Source organism: Rhamphochromis longiceps, linkage group LG17 (assembly GCF_057381845.1).
Source record: "Rhamphochromis longiceps isolate RC_006_pf linkage group LG17, R_longiceps_female_GT1.1, whole genome shotgun sequence".
In the NCBI taxonomy this organism is placed as follows: domain Eukaryota; kingdom Metazoa; phylum Chordata; class Actinopteri; order Cichliformes; family Cichlidae; genus Rhamphochromis; species Rhamphochromis longiceps.
The window spans coordinates 16,416,037-16,438,968 of NC_140573.1; the positions used below are offsets into that span (position 1 = coordinate 16,416,037).

Here is a 22,932-nt window from a genome sequence, read left to right on the forward strand (position 1 = left end):
GGAATATCCATGAGCACAGACCTTTACAGGCTAGACAGTGGCACCCTGACGCTTGGGAATTGGGATGAAATTCTTGGACTCACTGTTAGACCCTATAGTGCACGGCGGTGTGCGACAGCTGTGAGAGTAAGGAGACACATCCCGGAGGATGAAGGAATTGATACCACCGATTGCCCACCACCCCTTCACACACACACACACACACACACACACACACACACACACACACACACACACACACACACACACATGCAAACACACGCAGAAACAATTGCTTGACCTAAATCCAATAGAACACCTCTAGGACATTATGTTTAGAACACAAGCAGTTTGGGGGGAGTGGCTATACAAATATACAGTTTTGATTTGATGCAATGAATTTTTGGCAAAAGAGACTAATCTGCTGCTTTATATTTCTTCACTTTGATTTTTGGGGTGTTTCTGAATTCATCGCTCTGTATGTTGGTCTTTCTCATTCCCATCAAACATCCTTTTGTTCATAACATATTACGCAGTCCCTTATGAGTATAGATCTCCAGCATGATTTTTTTTCCCATTAAGAACTGATGTCTTTTTAAGAGGTGTGTGTACATTTTCCATTTTTCCTGAAGGGGAGGGATGGGAACATTATTATGACAAATAGAGACAAGAGATAAGAAAAAACCGTTGAGGTCATCAGAGTTCACTCTGGAGCTCACAGACGTAATCACATGCTGCACTCTTCTCTGCTGTGATAAAGCAGCTCATGTCTTATCTGTAGATGAGCCCTATAGCATCCTATGCTCTGTTCCTCTCTTATGTAAATGAGGGATGCAGTTAGATGCAAACTAGAAGATTAGACATCGTCAGTTTGTTCAGAGGCTTTGATCAGAAGAATTTGGTCAAGTAGAGCAAATTTGACACAACACCCTCACACCCTCAGTTTCATCACCACAGCAAGATCTAAGAAAAACTTTGAAGGTTCATAGAGAGAAACACCCCCGCATAGCAAGCAGGTCTGGCCCGGTTCTGGTATCAAGCTGGCACTTCTGACTGACTGGTGTCATGGCAGGGTGTATGTCAACCAGATGTGGGCCAGGTCTGGCAATGATGGCACTATTTATGTTCCTATTTTCCTACTTTAGTTAGAAGACCCAAATGCCATGTTACAATACTATACTGCTATGGTGGCTAATGTTTCAAACGCAGGTTTGACAGGTTTGTGAGTGTACACTTTATCCAAAACCTAGTGAGGGTTTACTCAAGTTTACCACTAAGTGGCTGTGGCTCAGGAGGTAGAGCAGGTCACCTGCTGATCAGAAGGTTAGTGGTGTGATCCCTGGCTCCACCTGTCTGCATGTCAAGTATGAATGTAATTAGGAAGCACTCAGTTTAGAGAAAGTGTGTGATTGGGGGAATGTGGCATATTGTATTGAGTAATCTGGGAGAGTACAAAAGCCCTATGCAAGAATCAGTTAATTCTCTGTCTGAGCAGTTTTGTCATCTTACTTTTGCAGTATTATGCACATGTTCTTATTACATGGCTTGATTAAAGTACTCATTAGGCTGACATCTGGAGCCAGAGCTGAAACTGTTCTGGGCCAGCTCAGGGCCAGCAGTGTGTCTGCAACTGGCCCGTGGCTGCACACACCTTACACATGGCCCACATACCACAAACAATGACGGCCCTTTGGTGGCCCAGATCTGGTTTGCCAGATGTGGACCACACATGGGCCAACACAAGGCCAGTTGCAGACACACCGGTGGTCCTTCGCACATCTGGCAAACCAGATCTGGGCCACCAAAGGGCCGTCATTTTTTGCGGTATGTGGCCATGTGTAATCACACTGCGTGGGCCAGATCCGGACCATACCAATTTTCCTATGTGGGACTGTATTTTCATAGTTCATTATCATTTGTTGTAGAGCACTGCATTCTCAAATTACTGGTTTACTTGTGGTTCCTAGTGTATTTATTGTTGGAGTCTCTCTGTATTACTGTAGGGTGTTTACCTTAGAATATAAAGTGCCTTGAGTCAGTTGTTGTGATTTGGTTATATAAAGCAAGTTGATTCCTATTGAATTGAAGTTTTGTATGCTGAAGCTGGCTGTTGTTCACAAAACTGGTTTCAGGAAACACATTTCAACAAATCTTTTTAAGAAGTATTTATTTTTACTGGCGAGGGAGCGAATTTATCTCAGCCTGTAACTCTTTAGTTTGAGAAAAAAAATACACCTTTTAGGCAACACAGTGATGCTTTGTTTGAATTTTGAATTTGTTGTAGTGCATTAGTTAGCTCCATCTCCATCCACCCATTGAATGGGATATGATGTAGTGCTGCATGAGAGTTGTGCTGAAATGATCAGCATCTTAACTCTTTGAGGAGTAGACAGTTTGAAAGTTACTATTGTCTTCTCCTTTGGCCCTTGGTCAGTATGTCAGAATGTGTAATGTCGGTGTGTATCTAGTCAGCCCCACTCAACTGCGACCATCGATTCAGATGTGGGTCTCATAAAAGGTTTTATTCACAGGGTTTGGCTTCCTTTTCATCTTGTCTTTTGATTTTCCAAGTAGATATGTAGAAGGCATCAGGTGAGCCATCAGCTAATGTGGGCTGGGACTGAGATCATTTGATCTTCTGATATTGTGCAAATAGACAATCAGCACGAGAGTCCAGTCTTCCAGGAGGTAGGTTGATTATTATACTGTACGTGCAGCTCCTGAAATTATTCAACCAATATTTCTTTTCTTTTTTTTAGAGCAGAAGTACTGTGAGTACTTTAACTGTGGGTATTTTACTGAATGACAGAACAGTGCTAAAATTTAAAGCACACAGAACAGGAGCAGGCTGGCTCATAAAAAGCTGGCAAGGAAATGATTGGAGTGGAATGATGATGTCAATGATTTTGACAGTGTGAGAAAGAGGAAGTGATATAAAGAATAAGAACTAACAGCCTGATCATACAGGAAAAGCAAACAGTTGAGTGATTGCAGATCTTCTTCCTACAACTTACACATAAGCTTCATGAAGCTACACAGAAGCAGTCTGCAAAGCCCTACAATCACAGAGATGGAGCTGCTCATGGCTCAGTGAGGCTAGGAAAATGGTGTCCCAGGGAAACTGTTGTCAATAAGCTTTTATTTTACTCGGTATCTAATTGGGCTTAGAATTACTTTGTTTGCTCAATAATCTTCTCTTCCCCAAGCAAAGAACCATGATAGACCAGAGGCTCTCCCTCCCATTCTACTTTAAATACTCTAGGAACAACAAGTAGGCCTGCAGAGCGAGAGCGAAGTGCTCTAATAGGGTGATATGGTACTACAAGGTCATTAAGATATGATGGGGCCTGATTATTTAAGACCTTGTATGTGAGGAGCAGGATTTTGAATTCAATTCTGGATTTAACAGGAAGCCAATGAAGGGAAGCCAAAACAGGAGAAATATGCTCTCTCTTTCTAGTCCCTGTCAGTACTCTTGCTGCAGCATTTTGGATTAGCTGAAGGCTTTTCAGTGAGTTTTTTGGACATCCTGATAATAATGAATTACAGTAGTCCAGCCTGGAAGTAATAAATGCATGAACTAGTTTTTCAGCGTCACTCTGAGACAGGATATTTCTAATTTTAAAGATGTTGCGCAAATGGAAGAAAGCAGTCTTATATATTTGTTTAATATGTGCGCTGAAGGACATGTCCTGGTCAAAAATGACTCCAAGGTTCCTCACAGTGTTACTGGAGGCCAAGGTAATGCCATCCAGAGTAAGAATCTGGTTAGATACCATATTTCTAAGATTTTCAGGGCCGAGTACAATAACCTCAGTTTTATCTGAATTAAGAAGCAGAAAGTTAGCGGTCATCCAGGTCTTTATGTCTTTAAGACATTCTTGCAGTTTAACTAATTGGTGTGTGTTATCTGGCTTCATGGACAGATAGAGCTGGGTGTCATCAGCATAGCAGTGAAAATGTATGCTATGTCTTCTAATGATGCTGCCTAAGGGAAGCATGTATAATGTAAACAGAATTGGTCCTAGCACTGAACCCTGTGGAACTCCATAATTAACCTTAGTGTGTGAAGAGGACTCTCCATTTACATGCACAAATTGGAGTCTATTAGATAGATATGATGCAAACCACTGCAATGCAGTACCTGTAATACCTACAGCATGTTCTAATCGCTCTAATAGGATATTATGGTCAACAGTATCGAATGCTGCTGAGAAGCTGGGAAGAAATACATTTGAAATAATTATTGTGAAAGTAGAACAGTCAAAGCCTGTTTCACAGCGCCACACTGCTTCAATTAAGTCCATAGCTTCACCTCCTCAGCTCTGCTTTTCAGGCCTTAAACTGTTCAACTGGCCTTTTCTACTCTGGATTTCACTCTTTATTGGCCCTGATTGGTTCTCCATAATCTGGACTCTGTCAGCTAGGTTTCCGTTGCTGCTCAGACAAGGCAGGTTTTGCTGGTTTTCCACGTATTCAGTCGCCAATTGAATTGAATTGAATTGAATTGAATCTTTATTTTAAACATGTTAAAAAATCATCAGTCTGACCTGCTGTGCTCTGGTTCAAAATCCCATTTCGTCCAAGGAGCAATTATTCATCTTTTATCTAACTACAGTCTTCAATGTTTATTTATCAGCTAGCTTTGGCATATGCTACAGCAGCCTTCATGTTAATGTTAATTTTTGGCTCTCTTCCACACGATGTCTTTTGTTCTCCCTTCGTCCCCTCACTCGAACAGGTCATAGCAGATGACCACCCCTTCCTGAGCCTAGTTTTTCCTGGAGGTTTCTTCCTGTTAAAGGGGAGTTTTTCCTTCCCACAGTCGCCAAAGCGCTTTTACATAGGGAGTCATATAATTGTTGGGGTTTTCTCTGTTGTATTATTGTAGGCTCTACCTTACAATATAAAGCACCTTGAGGCAACTGTTGTTGTGATGAGGCACTGTACAAATAAAATAAAATTGAAAATAATAAAATGAGGGGGAGGAGGCCCCGGGGCAGACCCAGGACACGCTGGAGAGATTATATCTCTCGGCTGGCCTGGGAACGCCTTGGTATTCCCCCGGATAAGCTGGAGGAGGTGGCTGGGGAGAGGGAGGTCTGGGCCTCTTTGCTTAGGCTGCTGCCCCCGCGACCCGGCCCCGGATAAAGCGGATGAAGATGGATGGATGGATGGATAAAATGTTAAATTGTATGCAAACAATCCAGTGGGCCCCTGTATTGAGTTTACATTCATACATTTCTGTGGGTCAGAATGACGTCCTCTGTGGTTTTACGTAAAAGTGGTCAACTGTTTTTTTCTTTTGATCCCACACATCCCCAAATTTAGTATTTGATTAATAAGCCCCTAAATGTATATGGTTTTAATTTACAGAGCTGCAGGATTTTTAAAATGCAAATGAAAATTAAAAATAAATAAATAAAAATGAACCCCTTGGTGCTTCTAGTGTTTTAATCTCTTAAATTTAAGTAATAGTGCTTTCTTTAAATGCTGAATTCAATGACTTGCATATACATCGTCTAATGAAAATGTATCAACTTCTTTAGTTTTGCTGTCATTTTGAGGTTAATAGCTTTAATTACATTTTTATAAAGAAAAAAATGCCCTTCCAGTTTTCTATACAGGGTCAGTATTAGAGAGTGTATTCCATGCTGTCATGAGCCAAACCTTCACCTGTAAATCTTGCTCCTCCCTGAACCATGTGCAGCGACTCATGACCAGCTTTTATGTTTAAAACCCAATGAAGGCATGCAAATTGTTCTGACCTGCTTTCTCTCTTATATCCTCCCCATTCTCAGCATGTTTATGGAAGCCTATAAAATCACACACAATTTTATGGCCTTCTCTTCCTCTCTGCATTTGAATACCCCTAAAATGTCTTGATAAAATGGGGAACAGCTCATTTGACTGCTTCAATTTCAGTAACTGGGGGTGTTGTAAAAAATAATTTAAGCTGGGGCAGTAATGCATTTCAGCATTTGATGCATGGCATTAAAACAGCTCCAAGTTACAGCAGTAATATTAATGAGCAACTTCCAAAGGCTATTACAATGCATTATTCACACAGTGCATCTTTTCTTCATTTATTATTGATACTCAACGTTAGAATTTTATTAACATTCAGCAACAGAATATTTTAGAGCAGTCTGTGACTAATATCTGTTTTTCTACATTTGTCAGTGTGTATTGTTTATTTTGTCCTTTATTTTTCTTGAAACTTTAACAGTGAAAAAAGTGAATATGAGTGTGAATGCTTGTCTGTCTCTGTGTTAGCCCTGCATCAGATTGGCAATCTGTCCATTGTGAACCCTGCCTCTCGCCCTATGTAGCTGAGATAGCCTCCAGTCCCCCCATTACGACTCTGATAATCAAATAGGAACTTAACTGGCAACGCTGAAAAGGTTTTCTTAGCAGTCATTAGTCAGCAGGCAACAGCAGGACACCAAAAACTGCTCCCTGATCTTAAAGGTTAATGAGCAAAGTGAATACTTCACTCCCTCCTCACACTTCACTCCCATTAGTGAGATACAGAGTTAAATGGACAGTACAAAAAAAAGCCTTAAACAGCAAAATACTAGCATGACCTTCATACTATATCAGTTCACTTTGCAGCATCCAAACTCAACTGTAATGCAATAAAGTTAATGAGTCACGCATTCAGTGGTTCATATCAGACAGTTAATCAGATCTAGGCTTGTTTTGTTTTTTGTTTTCAAATGACAGTCACACTAGGAAAAACTGCAGTTGGAGACCAATCACCTCCACTCATGACCAAAATTACTATATGACCTACAATGAACCTGAGATTTGGTTGCCTTTGAAATAGTTGCTCCAAAGATGGGGACTCGGTCTACAACCACTAGCAGTCAGCTGCCATCTTCAAAGTCACTTTATGCCCATTAAGATGGACATAAAGTGGCAGCAACATGGAGTCAGTCTGCTATCAGTAATTTTCTAACTGAATGTTGTCAAGCTGCCAGTTACATGCATCTGTTTTGTGATAACACAGTGATTAACTGTGAAAGTCAACAAAAGTAGGGAATTTTCTTTCCACAAATAGTGACATACACTATACTTTCAAAAGTATTCACTTATCTGCCTTCACATGAATATGAACTTAAGCGACATCCCATTCTTAACCCATAGGGATATAACAGTACATACAACATAAGGTTGGGGACACCTGCAATCAGCTGAGTCATGAAATGTTTCTCCCACTCAAAATGCTCCATCCAGATGAACAGAACCAACACTTTTGGGATTAAACTTCTAACAATTACTGAGTCACAGCAAACAAAGGTGTTTGAGTTGTTCTGTTTAAGCTACATGATAAATAGGGCAATTTTCAGAAGCAGTGAGATGTTACTTTTGAAACTGAGTCTTGTACATTTTGGAATTACACTTTTTTTTTTGTACCTTTGGGTAATCTAAACAGATAATATTCTAGAAAAAGTTGGATATGAAACCTCTTAGATCTAATTCTTTATTCATAGTTTTCATGTGACTTGAGAGGTACTGGGACATGACCACATGGGCAGCCAAACAGTACTGCACTATCTACTCTACTTTCTGCAGTCCATCCTATGTATGTTCATAGAAGTTAACAAAATCCAATATTTACCTTTGCTTTAAAGAGAAACTATTTGTTGTTCTCCATCTCCCACACCATTCAGATTGAAAAATACATGTAGCTGTACTTTCATTGCTGGCTTCAACCTGGCAGTACACTGTAAAAAAAAAGTGCTGTTTTTACAGGAAAACGCTGGCAGCTGGGGTTACCAGGGACTTCCTGTAAAAAATACAGCAGCACAGTATATCGCTTTACAGATGCAATATGTAAATTGATTTACAGTGAATGAAACTCACATTAAAACTGTTAAGTCTACAGAAAAAAGAAGTTAATTTCACACATTAATGTGTAATAAATAGACTATTTCCTGTATCTTTTACAAGTAATAAATGCTTATTGTGGATCCATAAATTGTAAAATTAACAGGGAAATATCGAACAAAAAACTAATTTAAAATGGTAGAACAACGGTGAAACTGTGCATATTAAATGGAGCTGCTCTGTATATTATACATAAAATCTATTACTATGCTGTATATTTTATGTTTTAATGTAAAATTTTAACCATAAACCAGCAAATTTATTACTGCTACGCCCACATCCAAACATGCAAAAATCTTGAGAAAACACAAGAGAGAAAAATATCACTTCTGGGAAATTTATTTTGCAGCCAGATTAGCCAAATGACAGCAAGTGGATGCATTTTTTCCAACTAACACAATATGCAAGGCACACAGCAACTACACAATTCAATCAAAATATAGGCTATAAAAGCTGTGGAACATTCCTGCAAAGCAAGAACCATGTTCATGAAACAAGCATTTGTTAGACCCTCCACCAGAAAAAGTTAAATAACCTGTTAAGACTTTAAAACAAAAAACACATATTGTTCCAAAAATGATCATAATCACCATGCAACGCAACACGCACCCTGCTGTCACCACAACCATGGCCTTGGTCAGAAAACACATCAGGAAAACCACGTGGTGAAACAAACCTACACATGTGGTCTAGAAACACTGCAGTAGCAGCATGTTTTGTTTTTTTTAATTTTTATAAAGAACATTCCTTCAAAGCAAGAACATCTTCATTAATTGGCTTCATGCATTCGACCAGTAAAAGGTTTCAGTACACATTGTGGAACAAAATTAACAAAGTAAAACTAACAGTCCACTAACAGAGAGTCAAGATTTAGGCGTAGCGCCACTCATGGTCGGCGAGATCCTGAATCAGGGTGAGGACTCGAGGGTTCACACTGAGACGACGCTTTGAGTTTTTGTTCTCTACTTTGGTTCCTTTTTCTGGGTTTATGGAGAAGAAACACCTGTAGAATAAAAATCATATAAAAGTTTATTAAGCATTTTTATAATTGATCAGTTAAAATACAAGTACAAAGTAAAAATTAAGTATATACACATATATATACACACAGTCATGGCCATGACCACGTTCAAGACGAAGTATAACCAAAATGCTGTGGGGAAGTGAACAATGCATGGTCAAAAGTATTGGCACCCTTCACGAGTGTCTTTTGCAGTGATATGTCACACTTTAGCATTTTTAAAATCCAAAACAAAGGTTACAGGTAGTCAGACGTCAGCTGACGCTTGGTCTAGCCCTGAGTCTCGGTCAGGCTTGGACCCGGATTCAGACTGTTATTTTATTTAACAAAACACACACACACACGCACACACACACAAAGAAAACAAAACAAAATCCTGCATGGCTGCTCTTTCTTCTAAAGGGATCTCGTCTGTGTGGTCTGAGTCAGTCTGATGTTTTCTTTTTCTTATTTTGGGTGTTGAAGTGCGCCTTACATTTTCAATTCTGTTCTGCAACTGTTTGACAAGTGAAAGGTAGCCTGCGCCAACAATATCACCCTCTATTAAATCTAGCAGAGAATTGGGATATTTTGCCACCATTTTTTTGCAACGTCAATTGAATGTTTTCTACCTACATGAGGGCATTTTTCCATCATCTCAGTCACAACAATCCGGACCATTTGCCTCCTCAGTTTTGGGCGAGGTCCTTTCACAGAAAATCACATACAGTTCATACACTTGATGGAGCAGGGTATGGATCAGGTAACACTTATATTAATGTTAAACTATTTACAGTGAGAAGTGAGCTATTAGTTGGACATTATTTTGCCACAATACTATGCTTTAGTGGAATGACTCTGTATCCTTCAAGAATGTATGATACCAAAGGATAGAAATCAGGCAGGTCATTAATGTTGATACACTGTAACCCAAGACTGTCCTTTGTCACAGAATACAGATGGTATTCTGAGAGGAAGATGCCTTTGTGGATATCCATTAGAACATACACAGATGTGTCATTTTGAATCAAGATGAGTAGAAGTTCACCAAACTCCATACACTCGTCATTTCTGTACACAAGAAACTGTTCCTTCTTATATGCAGTGCCCTTGTACTGAATGTCTGTGGTAACTGTGGTATTGCTTTCTGAAAAAGCTAACTCCCTGACTGCATGCTGAATAGTGTCATTGTAGAGATTGGGATAAAACACACAGCTCTCCTTCACCTGCAGCAGTTCACGGCATTCTTGCCCTGCTAAAAGATAAGCCTGATACATCTGATGACGTGTTGACAAAGTTTGACAAATATTTTTGAAGCTTTTCAAGTGTCTGGCACATCTTTTAAAGTAACTGTGTTTACATTCAAAAGAGGGACATTTCTCCATGCCCTTAGCGGAAATGCAAATTATATTTCAGCACAATATGTATACACAGAACAACCCTAGGTCTCTGTAAGGTAGATGTGTTGTGTGTTTGTTACCTCTTACCATGCTCACCAAGTGTTTAACCCTCCTGCCTTCTTGGGACCTTTTTGTGCCACTGCTATGTGTTAAATGGCTGCCATTTCCACTGTGTTCAGTGGAATATAACCAAACTTGCCACAGGATAGTTTTTACCTGTCAATGTTAATATTCCAGTGTGAATTCCTTAAATCAGCCTAAAATGGCTGAGCAGCAGAAATCCCCACACCCATCACCCTGGGGACCATTTTCTGCCCATTGACTTCCATTATAAATGCTATTTTTCAACCCCAAATTATCATCATATGATTTTATTTTTTCTTCTTTTCTTGGATGTCAATGAAGACTCAGGGCCTTGAAGTTTTAATTTTTAAATTGCAAAAAAAAATGCAAAAAAAATAATGGCAGGTCAAAATGTATGTTGGTGCCAATCTTTGGTCCATCTAAAGGCCTACTTATAATGACAATCACATATTACTTCAACTGGTTTTTTGTGGAAATATTTAGTTTCGTTTTTTGGTTTTTGGGGCTTATAACACAGGGTGCTCATGTAATAACACTGGGATTTGAAGGGTTAAAACAACGAAAATATAATTAAAACTTTACATGAATATTTCAGGGAGAAGTAGTTTTACAAGGTTGGCTAATTTAAAGTGGAATAAAATATGGATATATGGTCTTTTTATGGCGTGGCTGAGAATGGTCCCTAGGGTGATGGGTGTGAGTTTTTTAAAGGATGGCAGGAGGGTTAAAGTCCTTCCAGCATCTAATACATGAGAACACACTAAGTGAGGGTGTTTGATTAGACAGAACAAATGTGTGTGTTTGGGGAGTTAGATGAGTTTAAGGACACAGGTCTGAGTTTACACAGTGTCCAAGTGTAGAGTGGACAGTTCTTTCTTCAGGGTGGAGAGGAAGGAGACTTCATTTCATGGCTAAAACTGACAGCCAGTTCATGGAGATATATTACATGCCTGAGGCTGATTTCTTCCTGCTTGAAATGTCTTCTCCTTCTTTTAGCCAGTCCCTTTAGTGGTCGGCATCATCTGCCTCTATCTCACCTTATCCCTAGTATCTTCCACTGTCGCATCAACACTGTATGTCCTCTTTGGCTACATTCATGAACCTTCTTTTTCTCACACTCAGCGTCCTTTATTGTCTACTATCCTCCCTCTGTATAGGTCCAAACCATCCAAAGCTTATCTCTCTAACTTATCTCCAAGGAGCTTAATCTAAGCTGTCCCTCTGATATACTAATTTCTAATCCTGCCCATTCTGGTCACTTTCAGTGAAAATCTGAGCATCTTTAATTCTATCACTTCCAGTTTGGTATCTTGTCTTTTTATCCCTTAGCCATGAAAGGCTGGTGTGGTGGCCGAAAACATTAGAGCACTTATGCAAATATGTGATGTCTTGACAAATCAAGCAGATATTTGAAGTTTACACAGCACCATTCTCGCATGAAAATATCTTAAAAGTTTATTTTGTGACCCAGAAAGAGTAATATTTCAAACTCCGCCACGCTGTGTTCCTCCGCCACTGCCTCGTTTGAGTTTTGGACAAAATGGATTCTGGGATATTGCATTTCGTCATTTTGAGCTGATTGGAGACCAAAGCAGCCAATCAGATTTTTTTGCATCCAAGTCTGTGATTGGCTGGTTTTGTGACACAAATATAACGGTGTACAGAAAGAGTTGAACGCGCATGGGCAGAAATGTTGAGAGCGCGAGCAACACATTGCGAGCAAGCGCAAATTCAAAAACTGAGCGAGAGGGGCTGCTATTGTGCGTGTGTGTGGATAATAGCAAACACTGAAATACATTTTTTGCACGCAGCAATGAATTTTGTTCACTCAAATGTAGCTTTTCTTCGCTCAAAATAAATTTCTCCTCAAAATGCAACACTTGCACCTGCAAATTTTTTTTACATGGCTCAATTTGTTTTTACGTGCGCTCAGAATAGTGGCACAATAATAACGCCATACTCAGAGATGATCCCTGATGTCATTCTACCACCACATTAACCTATCTGTCATTCCTACTACTTATCCCAGCACTGCTTCACTGTCCTCATATATGCCCTGCACCAGCAGCATACATTCATCACAAAAAATACAAATCTTTCTGACCTTTTCTATTTCTCCACCAAGACTCTCAAATCAGTCATTGCATCTGTAGTACTCTTTCTCAGCTGAAACACTATGGTTTCATCCAGTGTACGTTTCTGGACCATGTTGGTGAAGATGTCTGTACTTACTACTTACTTACTATACATTTCTCAGAGACCCTCTCACGCTCCAAAATTGTGTTAAACAGTCTGGTCAACAAGTCCATTCTCCTTTCTCCTACACATCTCTATAACACCATATTTATGCAATCTGGATTACTTAACACTTCCTCCAAACTAATGCTCTGCTCTTCCGTTTTCCTTTCTCTCTCATTTTCATTATTCATCAGCTCCTCAAAGTACTCCTTCCACCTTTGCAAAACACTGCCTTCATTAGTTAGCACATTTCCATTTCTGTCATTAATCACCCTAACTTCCCGCCTTTGTCAGTTATATTTTCTTTCTTTCTATTTTTTTCAACCAGCAGGAGTTGTCGTAACAGCAAGGATAGATCCTAACTTCATATTTTTTACTTTGTGTGATTCAACAAATTAGATGATCCATATCCAGAAAAATTCTATGTAGGCAATAAACAGTAGATATGCACAAATTTATTTATGAACCATCTATATTAGTGTTTCACACACAAATCTGGTTATAAATACTTTTAGCTTTTTTGAAATAAAAATTAGAAGACTTCAAATAATCTGTATGAACAAATTATTAGATAACAAATTATTAATAATAATTTAATCTTAAATGAAAGGCTTTCTATAGAGAGTGGAGAGTAACATTCTGTAGAGACAGTCTAATGTTTTATTAATGAAAGAACTCACAGATGAGACATATTTACAGTCTAGGCACTAGTTTTAGTTATTCCACTTTCTTTCTTCTCCTGTGTTTCTGAGGAGTTTTTTTTCCCCCACAGACTTGGTTTAACATCATTGGTTCTGTTGTACTCCAGGGTAAAGCTGAACTGCCCCTGAACTGCCCCTGCCTCATTATGCCAGCTTTGAAACACACACACACAGACACACAATAATGCTTAGCTCATGCAGCCAAGTGATGTGTGTCTCTTTCATATCACTGCTCTTCTATTCCACCATTTTACCCTCATCTTTACTACTTATTCTTTCTTGTGTTGGAGAGAGAAATGCGTCTGCCTGAGCAGATTCTCAGTATATTTTACTGATTTATGGTGAGATGTCCAAAAGTTTCTGGCAAGTTCTTTTATCTGGCAAATACACATTTTTATACAGTTGTGCCCGTGGATGATGATCTTTGCAACTGACAAGCATCAGCGTGAATGTACTGAATTTGATGTGAATCTCATTGACTGTCCTATTTTTTATTATTGAACAAATGAACATGATTCCACAGGGGAAGCAAAACTAAACACACTGAAAATGGAAACACGAGACTGTCAAAATAAAACAGGAAACATAATGACGCGAAGACTGTGACAACAGCTTTACAATATGACATAAAAAACGCAGACATGAAACACATAAGACTAAATTCAAACTCAAATTCAAATTTTATTTGTCACATACACAGTACAACATTTAGTGAAATGCTTGTGTCCGAGCTGTGGACAGGCTGCAGACGTATCTGCGCCATTCCAGGCCTTGGTGTTATCATGGAGGGTCTAGCCAGGACCCTGGGGAGACAGAATGATACACAAGGAGAGGGACATGGAAACGAGGGACAGACATAACTAAAAATCAGACATAGAGGACAAGCGACTTACACAGGAAACAGAAAATAACACATAAAAAGGGAGCATGGATGAAACTTTAAACAAAACCCAAGTAAGACAAACAAATAATAACACTAGAACTTACCATTACTCTAATGCATCATAAGTCAGACATACGAAATAAACTCAAAATGCTATTGTGTGCACCCATTTTTCCATCTGTTGCAAAATTTGGTTAAAGTGGTCATTATCTCAAAATGGATCTCCTGAGTGTCAGTTAATCTGATTGAATAATTAGACAGATATAAAAAAATACTAAAATAAAATAAAAAATACTAAATTGACAAATTTAAATAACATTAATATGTGCACATCCTGGCAAGAGATCTAGGTTAGAATTTCCCCCAAAAATCAAGATCTCTACTGTGAGTCCAGAGATATTCAGTGGTATTCTGCCCCTGACTGACAGAGCGATTGCCTTGTCTTTGTTAGCTTTCTGCTCCTTACTTGCACTGTTGCACACGTCCATTATTTGAGCAGTCTGACCCCATTTCTCACTTTTCCTCACTCATTACCTCCATCTTTCTGTGCAGCTGTCTCTTTCATTCTTCCCTCCTCTGCTCCATTATTCAGTTCTGCTGTGCTTTCTGTCTTTAACCCAGTTTTGTTGTTTTTCATCATTTAGCCTCGACCTTCCTCTCTGTCACTCTGTCTACTCATTTTCTCTTTACACAGGAAAATCATAAAAAATAGCATACAGTGCTCTCCACCTGTTATATAGATAACATTTAAAATCGAAAGATGCTTTTTGGGGTAGATACATGTTTGTTGCATGGGGTCTCTTTTTCTATATTTGGTTGCATTCATTTGTGAATTTGTCACCCTGCATTTGAAGATCCATGCATCTTGGGCTGTGTGCCTGCTCACTGAGTACATGAGAAATTCAATTACATGCTGTTTCAGAACGAACACACACACACACACACACACACACACACACACACACACACACACACACACACACACACACACACACACACACACACACACACACACACACACACAGAGTATAAACACTTTAAAGCTCTCTGGTTCACCTCCTTCTAGTTGAACTCCTCCTTACTTTTCTTGTTTAATAAAACACCATTCTACTATAGCACTGCCTCTAAAGGAACACTCAAAAAAATGAATGAGGTGGATTGTTCAGTGTATATTAATTATTTATTTTCATTTTACTTAAAATATATGTTTTTGTTAAGTTAACATATGTTTTTCTAATCAAGTCTACGTAATTGTGTCTATTATTCAACGTACATAATACTAATGTGTTACTTGATCGCATAACATTTAAGTTAAGTCAATTAGGATCGATATACCTTGTATATCCACAAGGAGGCAGTAATGCAAAAACAGTTGTAATGAAACCGCGCAGAACAAGAAGGTTTCACGGCTTGTACCTGCTCATGCGCAAGACTTCAAATTTAACTGAAAAAGGCTGTTTTGGCGCCAAGCTACTGTTTCTTTGAGAGGTAAGACCACTTTTTTCTTTGACTATGTTGTGTAGTATCTATATGTCCAGCATGGTTATATTTTGCGTTTGTCTTACAAGACATGTTTTATCGTTTGCGTGCGCTTGTTTTACATTAGTTTTACTGGGTCCTGGACATGCTTATTTTGTGGACTGTGTAAGAAACATTTTTATTGTTTTTTGTTTTATTAAGGGATTAGCTACAGGGGTTCATGGGGTTATTCTTTCAAGGGGTTATTTTTCCATTTGCTTTCTTGGGATTCCTTTTCTGTAATCTGAGAGTCGGAAATATCGAATAGGATAGCAAGGATAGCATAAAGTGACATTTAAAATCCAAAAAGTCAAGGGCGAAAGCCACTGTGACACCATTGTTCTGCTCTATCAGTAATCTGTATTATGTAAAAATGGTCTGTAAATACAGCATGTTTCCTAGCGGAGTTATACATATCAATGTAGTTATAAATTACAGTTTGTGAAAGTACACACTTAATTTTTTTAATAAAATTATTCAAGACATATGAGTGGACAGACAATGGAGGTCGACAGACCTGGTGATAATTGCTTCTATAGAAAGTTAGCACATGGCAGTGTCAATCTCTTGCTTTTCTTCTGAGTAGTATTTTATTTAGTTGTAATTCAAACAATAATTTGCTTCTTGAAATTAAGGAATTAATTATTTTTTTTCTTTATAAATCTCAGATCCTGCCTTTACCTGCTCCCTCCTATACTGATGTGGTGTATGTGGTATTGCTGAGCTTGTATGTGGTATGTGAACTGTTATACTTTTAAAAACAAAACTGTTTTATAAGTTAAGTTTTCTTTTGTGACCCATCCCATGCCCCTGTTATTTCTTCTCCACATCTGAACCATGGTAAAGGTTGCAGTTCAAGGGCCTGAGGCATGAAATTCTTTTCAGATCAGCTGTGATCAATATTTTTTGGAACTTGATAAATAACAATAAAAGCTGTAATGGCTCCATTAGCATTTTGTGTAAATGTTTGTGTTAAAATTATAGCTTTAATGAGGTCTTTCTACATTAGTTTTAGTTTGTATATGTGTACATATAGTATGTATATTTACAGTACAGTATGTTGTGTTTGTTGACATATTTTCAGGTGGAAGCAGAATATGTGAGGATTACTACTGCTGCACATGTTCCAAGGCTTTTTACACAACTTGACCAATACACTGACCAGCTCATAAAAGTCTTCAAGAAAAAAGGAGGCGTTGCAGGGAAGAAAATTAGACAAACTTTGGCCCCAGCCACACAGGTGCGTTATTCTGTTGGTAGCAAAATATTATGGCTAATAAGATCATTTTCAAATTTAAACAGCTAGTGTATGGTAGCTGCACAGTGCACTTACATTTATATTAAGCAAGACAAAGTTTGGTACTCAAAACGTTGGAAAATTTAAATTACCTAAACATATGTAAAATCTGATCCCTTGATTTAGGTTAAACCAGAAGTGAATGTTTTTATGTTATGTTTTGAATGCAAAAAAGATGATGTATTAGTTTGTCTTTACCTCCATTATGGACATATATAATGTGGTGGAAACCCTGCCCAACAGGTTAACTATTCATGTCCATGTGATGATTAGTTGGTCTTGTGTACATGTCTATCTGTGCAGTGGCTATGTCATTCATTTTGCGTATAATGTGAGTTTCTGTCATCCTAAAGTATATCTGTTTTCTCTTCCTGTATCTCTGCCACTCTCTACAGAAGGAAAGTATTGAAAAGGGGAGGGAGTGTGTCCTCAGGGCACTACCTTTTTACCTGAATGAAGACCCAAGCATCCTCTTCAAAGAATAATTGGTTGGTAATTTTAGTTTAGTTTTTTATCTGTATTAAACCAAATTTTGAATAACTAATGTTGTTGCATGTTGTAATGTTGTTGTTGTTGTAATTTGCATGGAACCTGTTTAAATGTTTTGGGAAATCTTTTTGTATACCCAAACTATTTATATTTATCGTTGAATCTGTAGTCTGAAATAGTGGCGCACTGGGGTGCATGTTCCTAATATTGTGTTTACGTCATTAAAGGGTAGCTTTGGCCCTTTTTCTTTCTTTTTTAAAAACTGGATGCCATTTTTCTATGTTTTTGTGTCTAAGCTACAGCTGTTCAGAGGGAGCTGGAACAAATTACCCTTGCTATCTTTACCATCGAAAGAGCTGATGCCAGCACTCCTCCAGCCGATGTGGGTATAACCATCTAGTGTGTCCTGCATGACCTGGAAGACCTGGCCTCTGCATGTGCACTCTTAATGGGTGGAATATATGCACTGAATCTCAGTTAACCTCAAGACTGAAAGCTTTCTTTGAAGTACTTCAGAAGCTCTTCCTTCATCTGTATGTCAGCAGACTCTTGACCAAGGTACAGTTGCTCAAGAATACACTGAATGAATAAGCCAACCTTTAATTTGGATGATGAATGTTCTGTCAGATGGACAGAAGTTTTTCGGAGGCTGAATGGGAATAAAATGGTAATTTGTAAATGACAGATAACGGGAAAATTACATTTAAGAGAAATTTAGAACATTTTGAAAAGTTTGTAAACTACTACAATTTGAGAGATTTTACTGTTGTGGGGGGGCTAGTAAGAGACAATCAAAAGTATTGAGATTTAAAGGATTCAATTGAGAGATGATACTGCACCAGAAATGTTGAAGGGTGGTGTGTATATTAGCGTTCAAGGCATATTGTTATGAGGTGGAAATATGTTCATATTCAGTTTGTGTTACATTGCGTGCATTGTAAAGGTAATTGCAATACATACTAAAAATAAGGGTAAGTTAGGAGGTTGATCTGATATCCTCGTGTTGGTGTTGTTCCCAGATCATCATACTAAATGTTGTTCCAGGATCAACATTGCAAGTGACCAATCAGAATGTTGTGACGTCATACTTTTGCGACTTCGGGAAAAACCGGCGTAAAACAAAAAACTGTACTTAAGCTGCGTGAAACCGCCTCTGTCCGCCGATCAACGGACCCTGACCCTAACCGTAACCCTTTAATAAACAGTAAGCAGAATTGATATTGTCCTTGCAACATTGGAATTTCATAAATGCACGAATGGCTTGGCGCGCAAAAGAATAACGTCACAACAATGTGATTGGTCACTTGCAATGTTGAACCTGGAACAACATTTTCATGATGGTCTGGGAACATCACCAACACGAGGATATCAGATCATCCAAGTTGGGAATGCAGGGTGAATGTATATTTTGTGGACTTTTAAAGACGAACAATTGTTTCCATGTTAAAATGTTTACATCTGAAGTTTTTTGCCCAAACACTGGTAAAATAAATGTTGACAGTGGCAAGTGTTAAATGGTTACTGCTGTGCTGTTGCAAAAAAACTGAACGCTGACAAGCTGTTTTATTGTTAGACCATAATGTTGGCATGTTTTGTTAAAGTTTTATTTGGGATGGTGATGTGATTTTCTTTGATTGCTAATATCAGTGGACTATTTATTATTATTATTATTATTATTATTATTATTGTTGTTGTTGTTGTTACATAAATTTTTTTTAAATTGTGGCTGTTGAGGTGGACACTTCACTTTGCATTGTTAAAGGAAAGCACTTCATTGGCATTGTGTTACTGGACTGACCCTAAGCAATCATTGTAAATAGCAACTTTGCTATCCATTTTAGACACTAAAAGAAAAAAACACTCACAGACCTTACTAGCATCACATGTGCATAACTCAAGTGTCATCTTATCAATGTGTTATGTGATCTTCAATGCGTTTTTTTTCCTTCTATTTCTGGTAGATACAGACATTTAATTTAAAGTCTTGATGTTGCATCTGTCTACATACTGTTAACCCTTTAAGACCTACCATAGAACCAAGTCCGCCAGAGCTTATATTATATTTTTACATGCTGTGGAGCCATTTTTGGGAGGATTTCAAGTTGCTATACATCAATACAACCATTATAGCCCAGATTTTAATAATATGTATTCATTAAGTGCATAGTAATTACATAAATTGCAAAAAAGTGCAATAAACTACAAAAAAATTGAAAATCGTTTTTGATTTTTTGACATATATTTGTAGTTAGAGAAATTTAAGAGTCTTATCCCTCAAAACTGTAAATACAAAAAAGTTGCACAAAATAGTTTCCCACCACAGGAAAATTATTTTGAGTGTCTTCATAGTTTTATTTTTGAAATACACCAATTTTTATACACTGCAGGAAAAACGAAAATAAATATTATACTGCAAATTTGCAAAAAAGCAGCATATGCATCAAAATAAACTATTTCCAGCAGTGCAATATGAGTCCTAAGCATCCCAGAAACGACACAGAAAGTCATAAAGTCAAAGATAACTTTTAAAAAGAGCAGTATAGGCCCTGAGGCCCTGATCGCAAAAAAGACTACATTTCCGCGAAAATGACGTCACTTCCGGTTTCAGGCAGGTAATGGCGGAAATGCAAAAGTTCGCGCTGACGTCTATTCCAACGTAGGAAGTGTTTTGAACAGCTGATCAGATCGGTAAAGCGTGTTTCTGGAATATTATGTTTTTGTTCCTGCAAGCGCTTTTTATGCAGTTTTTGCAAAGCTTTATGTGGAAGGAAACCGTGACCTAGGACAAGCTGATGGCATCAGATGTAAGTACAACTCCTCCGGTTTCATATGCAAAAAAATTTTTTGCGCTAGCTTACGTGGTTGCAGTGCTACTGGGATTTAAAAATAGTTACGCATAACAGAGCGTTCCCGCTCCGATCGGCTCTAAAGGGTTAATTACTAACCCTAATGAGCTGTTGTGTTTTATTTTGGACTGGGTTTACACTAATGCTCACTGAATGTGTTGGCAATAAAAGAAATTTTAAAAAATAAGTTGGATGTACTTAATTAATTTGTGTGGAACCTGTTGACAAAATAGATTTATGTAAAACTAATTAATAAAGCACAAGGTGGCTGAAAATATAATATTTGAATTAATCTAACTTAAATTTAACATTTTACTGCCACAAATAAGAAATGTGTTGAAGTAACTAATCTAAACTATCTAACCTGAAAATATATCATCTATGTTCATACAACATAACTTGATTTAGTTAGTCTTAAATATGTCTTGTTAATCTTAAGTAGTTTTTTTTTAAATTAGATGAACTAAAGATTTTTGCTTTAAACTAACATAATTCAATTTCGTGGAACCTGTTGACAAAATAATTTTAAAGTCAACGTTTCATTTTTTTGAGTGAATCACTCTCTTTTGTATCCTTTTCTTCTTCAATTCTCCCTTGCCCTCTTATCTAATCTTACCTCCAAGTTGTTTTCTCTATGGGAAATTTTGTTATATATCCCACATATTATATATCTTTAGAGTATTTCGGAAGCCCCCTATGCTCACTTTTTCCTCTCTTCCTTCCAATGCTGCTGTTACTCATGATTGTATTTCTCATTTTCCCCTGTATTCAATTGTAGAAATAATAACCAGACTTGACTTGCTTTTAGAACTGAAAAAGGCAGCAGCAATAAATAAATAAAAACGCTTTGAACCCCATGAGAGCAGTGTCTTTGTGTCTCCCTCACTCACATATCATTCATTCCACGTCTTTCAGTGTTTTTGATCTGTGGGTAATTCCAAAATTAATGCTTGAGTGATTTTTTTTTTTTATCATGACCTTCATGGATCTGGGTGGAAACCATCACACTTCCATTCCAGTGAGAGGCTTGATGACAGTGCCGATAGCCCCGTGCTCATGGCAGACAGCAAATCTCCTCAAATCCAGAGTCAGTTAAGGGTGATGTTTCGCTCAAAAGAGTCCAGAAACACAGCTAAAACTCTAAAAACTTGACAGCAGAGAGACAAAGAAAATGAGAAAGATATTAGAAAGGGATTGACATGAGAGAAGATCTTCATGGACTAAAAATGCTCAACTCCTGCTCTCCACAACAGGGCCCATCACTATCAAATACTAGAGTAAGTAAGCGGGAGATGACAGGAGCGTGACGAGGACAGAGGAACTATCGCTTGCTGCAATCACTGTCACAGTGAGAGTCAGGAATAAAGAATAAAAGTGTCAGAGCCCACTAGATGCAGGGTTAAAATTGCTGTCTTTAAACAGTCACAGAGTGTCAGAGTAGTATTTGTCTTCTAAAGGCCTTTTTTCACTTCTTTTCTAGCTTCTGCCTTTTACTTCACAGTCTCAAAGTTGTGGAAATAACCACAATAAATTATAGTGTTTTAGGAGTAATTAGTATTCTTTTACTTTATTCTTTTTATATAATAGATGCTTCTTTTTAATACAGATTTATATTTTGGATATTATTTTTATTTTAATGTACTAAATATATTCTGTTATTAAATTCTGTTGTCACATCAAATGATTCTCATAGGAAAGACGTGTGGTTGTCTCAGCATGTTTGTTTTGTGTTTATTATTATTTTCAGAAATAAATGAACAAAAAATTGAAACTCTAGTAGCTGAATGTTTTGTCAGAAACTGTTAACACAATATAACTTGCATCCATGCATTTTCTTTGCTTACTGCCTGTACACCATGGATCGATTGCCAGTCACTACCAATACAAGTTACACTTTCAAGGTACACACAGTGAGCCCACAGGTACAGAGATAACATACAAACTACAGAGAGGTCCAGGCATTTCTATAAACCATTCAGAACACAGTTTGTTTCCTTGGACTCTTTAGACAAAGAAATCTGCCCAATCCAGCATTAAAAAACAAGCAGGGCCCAACCAGACCAGCAGCTTGTCAAACTGGTGCATTGAATAAGCAAACTGTTAGACTTCATTTATCTTGTGTTAGTCTACACAGAACTTTATAGACTAATGTCTGTGGAGGTTCTCAGTCATCCAGGTCATTGTAGTCTAACGAGCTTGGAAAGAAAAGCGTCTGGACTTCTTTAAGTTGCTTAAAGACGTTTCGTGTCTCATCTAAGAAGCTTCTTCAGTTCTAAGGTCAAATGGTGAAGACTGCCAAATTTAAGCCCTGTGGGAGTGTCCCACAGAGGGACAATGTCAAGGTAGACTAATCTTCAAACTAATCTGTCTTCATGTCTAGAACTAGTGAGACTGGTCTATTACTCCAATCTCCAGTATAGCAACCAATTTGTTTTGAATCACTTTTTTGTCTTCAGGTAACCTGTAGGGCTGTGAATACACCGTCACACCTGGGAAAGTTTCAGTGTGGTGTCATAGAGGGTGGTATGGCCTGGCAGTGAAGAGAGCAAATTGCTCTCTGGGCTGGCGTTTCATAGCCACCTAAAAGGTGTGAGGCGGAGATAT

At 38.0% G+C, this 22,932-nt stretch overlaps 1 protein-coding gene and 1 long non-coding RNA gene across 2 annotated transcripts in view; both read left to right on the top strand.

The window, feature by feature from the left end:
- Nucleotides 1-22,932, top strand: part of LOC146649471 (phosphatidylinositol 3-kinase regulatory subunit alpha-like) — a 103,872-nt gene that overhangs the window by 6,228 nt on the left and 74,712 nt on the right. The window lies entirely within an intron of this gene.
- Nucleotides 9,999-21,173, top strand: LOC146649472 (uncharacterized). The gene is made up of 6 exons (XR_014908282.1): nucleotides 9,999-10,373; nucleotides 11,079-15,666; nucleotides 16,365-16,430; nucleotides 16,781-16,936; nucleotides 17,389-17,481; nucleotides 17,779-21,173. It is a non-coding gene; the product is annotated as an uncharacterized LOC146649472 (long non-coding RNA).